Source organism: Embiotoca jacksoni, unplaced genomic scaffold (genome assembly GCF_022577435.1).
Source record: "Embiotoca jacksoni isolate LCO1_2020_lvr unplaced genomic scaffold, fEmbJac1.0.p SCAF_127, whole genome shotgun sequence".
In the NCBI taxonomy this organism is placed as follows: Eukaryota; Metazoa; Chordata; class Actinopteri; family Embiotocidae; genus Embiotoca; species Embiotoca jacksoni.
The window spans coordinates 282,449-290,702 of record NW_027185260.1 but is presented as its reverse complement, the minus strand read 5'-3'; the positions used below and the strand labels follow the sequence as shown (position 1 = coordinate 290,702).

The following is an 8,254-nucleotide window of genomic DNA, read 5'->3' as shown; positions in this document are numbered from 1 at the left end:
ATGCTGTCACCTCTGCTTCATCTCTTCTTTTTCTGTTTCTTTGATTCTTCGACCGGAGCATCACTTCGTATTAAAGTCCAAGGTTTTAACAATTAAACTTCGTACGTATGATTTTCAATGTAAATATTTACGCGAATAAAACTTGAGCTGCTAAGACATACCAATAATACTTGTGAAATATAGAAACAGTGAAAAAGACAAGACTGGCAGGAACCAACCTGGTATCACACCAAAGCGTGAAATAGACACGCCAGTCCACTACAGCAAAACGTGAGATAGCCACGCTTTATGCTGTCTAGGCATGAAAGTTTCACGTTTTCCTGTAGTGGATGTAAATGAAACGTACTGAATGCTTAAAGCCACGTGATTTACAGGAAAATGAAATGTATTGCTAAAACACGTTGTTGGGGTTTGGAGAAAGGAAATAGTTGTAGTTAGGGAAAATAAAACATTGTGGGTTTGGAAAGGTGTTGTCACCTCCTGGATTGGGACCTCGTCAGCCTGCATGGCCGTCTGTGACTGCAGTGGACCGGCGTGTCTATTTCACGCTATACTGTGATACTGGGTTTTAGGGACAGGTGTGGTATTGAAAGTTACCTGCCCAAGTGGAAACAGACATCAGATTGGTATCAAAGAAAAAGGTTTGTTCTCTAATCAGGAAGGAAGTTAATGAATTAAAAGAGATGCAGAATGCTCTTTGATTATGACATCAGAATTTGAAGTGTTTTTTTTGTTTTTGCTCAGCAGATGAAACTGAGGATATTTTAGGCTGCGGTGTCAACATGCAGACGTGATCTCACTGTTTGACCTTTGCAGAGTAGTAGTGAATGTGATGTGTAACGTGCTCATGAGAAGTCTAAACTGAGTGCATGAAACGCAGCCAGAATCCATGCTGGGGGGATGATTTTCTCTGTGAAAGGTCACTGCTGCCTACAAGTACAAATAGAGTTTTGCTAAGATTTCTGAATCCTAAATAAATGTTTCTGTCATAGAGATCAACAGTTAACAGCAACTCAGATTAGATAAGACAACCCTGTTTCCAAAAACAGCTGTCGGGACACTGTGTAAAGCAGGGGTGGGCAAACTACGGCCCGCGGGCCACATCCGGCCCATTGGTCTTTTCAATCCGGCCCGCCGAAGATTGGTACAGAATTGCCCAAATCAAATCATATCATAATTATGACTGCATTTATTTGACCTTGTCCTGTAATACCTGGCGGTCCACCAGGTGGCGCACTAGGCCGGGCTGCTCTCTGTTGTTACTCTGCTGCTGCTCTGAACACATCTGGAACAATGAACGGGCCAAAGAAAAGAAAAGTCGACAGCGAGTGCCGAGTGTTTCATAAGGAACGGACGACTGAATACTTGTTCCCTGAAGTCCGGTCGAAGGCCGTGTGTCTGATTTACCAAGAAACCGTTTCAGTTTTAAAGGAATACAACATCAGACGTCACTTTTCCACCAAGCATGCTAACTGCGCTAACAACCAGTCAACGCGGGAACGGACCGCTCGGAGGTCGGCAGATAGTTTACAGGATCAAGTCTTTCTCCGAAGGGGAGTTTCTCAAAGAGTGCTGGTAGAGACAGCAGGTGTCTTGTGTCCTGAGAGAAGAACAAATTAGAAAACATGAGCTCATCACGCAGGACGGTGACTCGCCGTGTTGAGATGATTGACGAAGACTTGGCTAGCAAGCTAAACAAAACAGCGGAGTCATTTACATGATATTTCTTGGCACTGGACGAAAGTAACGACATAAAGGACACCGCTCAGCTTTTAATGTTTATCAGAGGGATTAATGACAAGTTTGAGATAACGGAGGAGTTTTTGGCCGTGGAATCCCTGAAGGGACACCGTGGGGAGAGGACTCGTATGACGGCGTGTCAGGGGTCATCGAGAGGCTCCAGCTACCTCGGAGTAGCTCACCAACGTTTCCACGGACGGATCGACAAATCTGACTAGAAAAAACATCGGGTTGCTCAAAAGAATCCAGGAGAGGGTGAAAGAGGACAACCCTGAGCAGGAGGACATTTTCTTACACTGTAAATCCGTCCTGCAGTTCGACCATGTGGTGAAGCCAGTTGTAGAAGTGGTGAACTTTATTGGAGCGAGGAGACTTCACCATCCTCAGTTTATTAAGTTTCTAGAAGAAACTGACTCTGATCACCAGGACTTGCTTCACCACTCCAACAGCCGCTGGTTACGTTTGGGGAAAGTACGTCAACGAGTGTTGGAGCTCAAACAGGAGATTATCTCATTTTTGGAGCTACTTCAGAAAGCTGACGATTTTCCTGAGCTGAGTGATTGTCTTTGTGATTTGTCTTTTGTTGAGGACGTACTGACACACATGAATGAGCTGAACGTGAAGCTACGAGGGAAAGACCAGTTTGTCCATGAAATGTACTCAAACGTCAGAGCCTTCAAAACCAAGCTAGCTTTATTCTCAAAGCAAATGTCAAACAAGTCATTTGCTCATTTCCCCACACGCTACGCTGAAAGACGTCCTCGACATGAAGACATACAGGACATCACTGGACAACCTGCACGGAGGATTCTGCCATCGGTTCTCTGATTTTGGAAAAATTTACAAGTCACTTCAGCTGGTGTCGTGTCCCTCCAGCTGGTGTCATGTCCCTCCAGCTGGTGTCGTGTCCCTTCAGCTGGTGTCATGTCCCTCCAGCTGGTGTCATGTCCCTTCAGCTGGTCTCATGTCCCTTCAGCTGGTGTCGTGTCCCTTCAGCTGGTGTCCTGTCCCTTCAGCTGGTGTCTTGTCCCTTCAGCTGGTGTCATGTCCCTTCAGTCCCTTCAGCTGGTGTCATGTCCCTCCAGCTGGTGTCCTGTCCCTTCACACAAGACCCTGAAACGGCGCCACAGGAGTTTCAGTGTGAACTGATTGATCTCCAATGTGACACCGTCTTCAAGGAGAAGTTCAACTCTCTTAAACTGGATGAGTTTTATGCTTCATTAAAGCAGCCAAATGTCCAAACATCCAGAAGATGTCCCAGAAGATGTCCCAGAAGATGTCCCAGAAGATGCTGGTGTTGTTTGTCTCTACGTACGTGTGTGAACAGACTTTTAGTGTGATGAACACCAACAAAGCACCTCACAGATCCCAGCTGAGTGACGAACACCTCAGATCTGTTCTGAGAACACAACAAACTAACAGCAGACTTCGATGCACTGACAGAGAAGGTGATCAACAACACTGTTCCCACTAAAAGTGAATGTACGTATTAACACTGTGATGCCTTTTTTATGTTTCTGTTTGATATGTATGCATCTGGTGCTGGCCCGGCCCGTCTGTTAAATTTTAAAAGTCAATGTGGCCCCTGAGCCAAAAAGTTTGCCCACCCCTGGTGTAAAGGGTAAATACAAACAGATTGTGATGATTTCCAAATCATGTAAACCCATATTTAACAGAAAATATAAAAAAAAATTCAACATATCAAATACTGAAATTAAGAAATGTTATTGTTATTTAGAAAGTTTATGTTAATTTTGAATATATGATATCTCATTACTAGTAATCAGATCCAATCTAACAAGACTAGGTCAAAACATGTGAATGGCTGAACAGAAAAGCTAGAGGGCTTTTAATTTGAAATGAGGGCTTTTAATTTGGAAATGGAAAGAGGAAGATGCAGCATTAGGCTGACCATTGGTGAATGTCATTACTCACTCAGTCTCTCTCTGTCTGCCTCTCTCAGTACCAGACTGTACACTCAAACATATTACTGCAATTTTAACATTGATTTCAAGTCATAATATTAGTTTTTAATTACAGATGTTTACATTATTTTTCACCACTGGTCAGGTCCATGTGTGTTTCATGTCCTCAGAGGAATGGTAAAATACCAGTTAACATTAAAACCAGAGTCAGGTGGAAGAAGGCTTCTCAGTGACGTGGGAGGACGGTTAAAACCTGACTTACTGTGTTGGGTTGAGATGCACTGAATGGATTAAGTTTCCACTCTGCCATTTTATGCTATGGGCTGCATGTCAATGATGAGACGAGGCTGTGGGAGTGTTGAACTCGGTAAACAGTTGTGTTACAAAATGTAATAAATCCCAGCAATTATCTGTAAAATGAAGCTGTGTCAGTGTCGACTTAAACTGGGAATACAGATAAAATGAGATGAGATGAGATGAGGTGAGGTGAGGTGAGGTGAGGTGAGGTGAGGTGAGGTGAGGTGAGGTGAGGTGAGATGAGGTGAGGTGAGATGAGGTGAGGTGAGGTGAGGTGAGGTGAGGTGAGGTGAGGTGAGGTGAGGTGAGGTGAGGTGAGATGAGATGAGATGAGATGAGATGAGATGAGATGAGGTATAATAAGGTAAGTGGGGAAATTTAGTCATCACACCAGTTTAAGAATACAGGTAAGAAAAAGACACAGGAAGACAAAATTACAAATATGCATGCAATTAAAAAAAAATTACAACAAAAAATAAAACTGTAAAAAAATTAAAACCACATATATAAACACACTCACACAATCTATATACACAACATAAATGAATACACAGTGATACGTACAGAGAAATGTAAAGAAAAACAGATAATTACTCCACGTAGATGATAAAAAAAATATATTGTAAATTTCCAGGATATTGCACATCAGTGGTATGGATTAATTTATGAGTAATGTACATAGGTTATATAAATATATATTACACAGTATAGTATAGTATAAATGAACAGGAAAAAAATAAATATAGCATGAAATAAAATGTGTGAGGTGTATATTTGTGTATATATACATAAGTACAACGTGTCAGGTGCTATGACACGATAAAAGTCTGGAAAAGAAAGAGAAATGTCAAACGAAATGTGTTGAGATTTCAAAGTGTGCGGATTTAATATCTCTGGCTGTAAGTCTTCGTTTAAATGAAGTTGGTTAGTGACGGAGATGAAGGGAGGAAGGAGGTCCACAGACCGAGTACGTAGTCGGCCCAGAGTTCTCTGCTCCACCCCGTGATGATCGAACACTTGCAGCACTACTGACCTCAATCAGACATTTGATTTATTGAGATGATTTATTTAAAAAAAGAATTTGTCTTTTGTCTTTGTATAAATATTGTCTTCTGCCCATGTCAGTGAAGAACCAAATGAACTACAAACATGCACGAGTGCATGGAGCCAGATGAAGGCAATAAACACACAAAAGAAGTTCCCCTGTGTGTGTGGAGCTCCACAACAACAGCACAAAGCAGAGTCCTCGCTCTCACAGCTGAGTCCTCCTCACGCCATCGACCTGACTATTGACAGTCTGTGATGAAACGCAGAGGCCGGCGCTGACCCTCTTCTGATTGGTCACTTTCAACATGATCACACTTACAACTGAACAAGAGGCAGACAGTTTGGTCAGACGATAACACTATAGTAATAAAAGAAGGAGAGGAAGAGGAGGAGAGACTGACCTAAAAAAGAAATAACAGGACGTCATGCGTTAGAGAAACGTCTCAGAGGTCACGTGATCCAGGTCGTATGTCTACTTTTGGAAAACTCAGGAATTATTTGGACAATTTTATAAATTATTACAGTAACCGTTTCACACTCCAATCCAGACAATGGCAATCATGAACCTGAAAGCTGGTCTAGTTGGAAGAGACCAATCACGCGGACCACTACCTTCCTTGGTCTCCAAATCGTCAAAATTCAGGTTGATTCGCACCAACAGAAAAAAACGGTGAGCACAATTAACCTGAGAGCCCGCACGCCCTCTAGTGTTCACCAAGCAGAACCGCTCTCCTGCGTGGCTCAGTGCTCAGTTACACTGGCGTCACTCTTTATCTCTTCTTGTGTTTTGTGTTTCATTTGCAGCTCTCGGTTGTCGAATTTGGTTGCTGGTACTTATCGTGTGAAATAATAAAGTTTGCTAGTGAGCACGTTATATTGCGCTCATATCATATGACATAAATCAGATTCATAGATACGTTCTCAATTCAAAGTGCTTTACATTAAAAGCATCAACACATCAAGCAAAAGAGAAAGATATTTAAAAACAGTGACTAAACATTACAATTAAAAGCTAAAATAGGATGAAAGCTACAGTGCAGTGTTAATACATAAAATACAGAAAGAAATACAGGAATGCAAGAAATTAATCAATATACTGAAATTTGGTCCAATGAAAGGCAGCAAACAGAGAACAGCTACAAATACTTTTATTTCCAGTCTGTGTTTTATATCCAGTCTGTGTTTTATATCCAGTCTGTAGTTTTATATCCAGTCTGTAGTTTAATAACCAGTCTGTGTTTTATATCTAGTCTGTAGTTTTATATCCAGTCTGTAGTTTTATATCCAGTCTGTAGTTTTATATCCAGTCTGTAGTTTAATATCCAGTCTGTGTTTTATATCCAGTCTGTAGTTTTATATCCAGTCTGTAGTTTAATATCCAGTCTGTGTTTTATATCCAGTCTGTAGTTTTATATCCAGTCTGTAGTTTGATATCCAGTCTGTAGTTTTATATCCAGTCTGTAGTTTAATATCCAGTCTGTGTTTTATATCCAGTCTGTAGTTTTATATCCAGTCTGTAGTTTAATATCCAGTCTGTGTTTTATATCCAGTCTGTAGTTTTATATCCAGTCTGTAGTTTGATATCCAGTCTGTGGTTTTATATCCAGTCTGTGGTTTATATCCAGTCTGTAGTTTTATATCCAGTCTGTAGTTTTATATCCAGTCTGTGGTTTTATATCCAGTCTGTAGTTTTATATCCAGTCTGTGGTTTATATCCAGTCTGTAGTTTTATATCCAGTCTGTAGTTTGATATCCAGTCTGTGGTTTTATATCCAGTCTGTGGTTTATATCCAGTCTGTAGTTTTATATCCAGTCTGTAGTTTGATATCCAGTCTGTAGTTTGATATCCAGTCTGTAGTTTGATATCCAGTCTGTAGTTTTATATCCAGTCTGTGGTTTATATCCAGTCTGTAGTTTAATATCCAGTCTGTGTTTTATATCCAGTCTGTAGTTTTATATCCAGTCTGTAGTTTAATATCCAGTCTGTGTTTTATATCCAGTCTGTAGTTTTATATCCAGTCTGTAGTTTTATATCCAGTCTGTAGTTTTATATCCAGTCTGTAGTTTTATATCCAGTCTGTGGTTTTATATCCAGTCTGTAGTTTTATATCCAGTCTGTGGTTTATATCCAGTCTGTAGTTTTATATCCAGTCTGTGTTTTATATCCAGTCTGTAGTTTTATATCCAGTCTGTAGTTTTATATCCAGTCTGTAGTTTGATATCCAGTCTGTAGTTTTATATCCAGTCTGTGGTTTTATATCCAGTCTGTAGTTTGATATCCAGTCTGTGGTTTATATCCAGTCTGTAGTTTTATATCCAGTCTGTAGTTTTATATCCAGTCTGTAGTTTTATATCCAGTCTGTAGTTTGATATCCAGTCTGTAGTTTGATATCCAGTCTGTAGTTTTATATCCAGTCTGTGGTTTTATATCCAGTCTGTAGTTTTATATCCAGTTTGTGGTTTATAACCAGTCTGTGGTTCATATTCAGTCTGTGGTTCATATTCAGTCTGTGGTTCATATTCAGTCTGTGGTTCAGTCACATCTGATGGATCCGTGAAGGACTTTTTTTTGATGATGAGTATTGAATGTCAGCTTCATAATCTTAAAGCTGTGACCATGTTGGTGCACAGCTTTAATTTTTCTTCTTTCAAATTAACACAGTGTTAAAGACATTATTTTTAAAATCTTGTTGCCTTCATAAGTGAAGATTATTAGATGGTTATATGGAGTATGTGGCTCATCTTTAGTGGTGTTTTGTTATGATAAAATAAAACCTTGCAGCTATGATAAAAAGTATGTTTCCATCCAAGCCGTCCCAGAGTGTCCCGATTCCAGAAAGCAGAGCTCCAGGACGCCTTCAAATGTCAGGACGATGGACCGGGTCTCTGTCTGCACACTGCAAGAAATGAGTCCAAAAATAATCCTGTTGAAGGAGTGGTTCAGTTTCTCAGTTTAAAATGTTTTCACCAAACAGATAGCTCTTTCACTAAATCACAGCAACAGATGTTCTTCCTCTCAGACTTTAGATGGTCGGCTCAGTTATCAGAGAGGATTTGATACCGCTGCATGGAACAGTACTGAACACTTTGATCCTGTCTGACTGAGCAACTTCTTCTGGAGTCTCTTTGGAAATGCAGATGCTGTATTTAACAGTGTTTAAAAACAAGAAGCTCAAATTTAGGAAAAATAAAAAGTTTCAAAGCTTTAAAACTAAAACCTTCCTGCTTTCCTGCATTTGATTTGT

General features: G+C 40.3%; 1 protein-coding gene across 1 annotated transcript in view; it reads left to right on the top strand.

Annotated features, from left to right (window-relative positions):
- The first annotated feature begins 2,676 nt into the window (after positions 1–2,676).
- The window catches only part of LOC138195822 (sickle tail protein homolog), a 35,812-nt gene continuing 30,234 nt past the window's right edge, over positions 2,677–8,254 (top strand). Inside the window, exon 1 of the mRNA XM_069145506.1 lies at positions 2,677–3,222. The gene's annotated coding sequence lies outside the window, so the exon portion shown is untranslated. The remainder of the gene's footprint in view (positions 3,223–8,254) is intronic.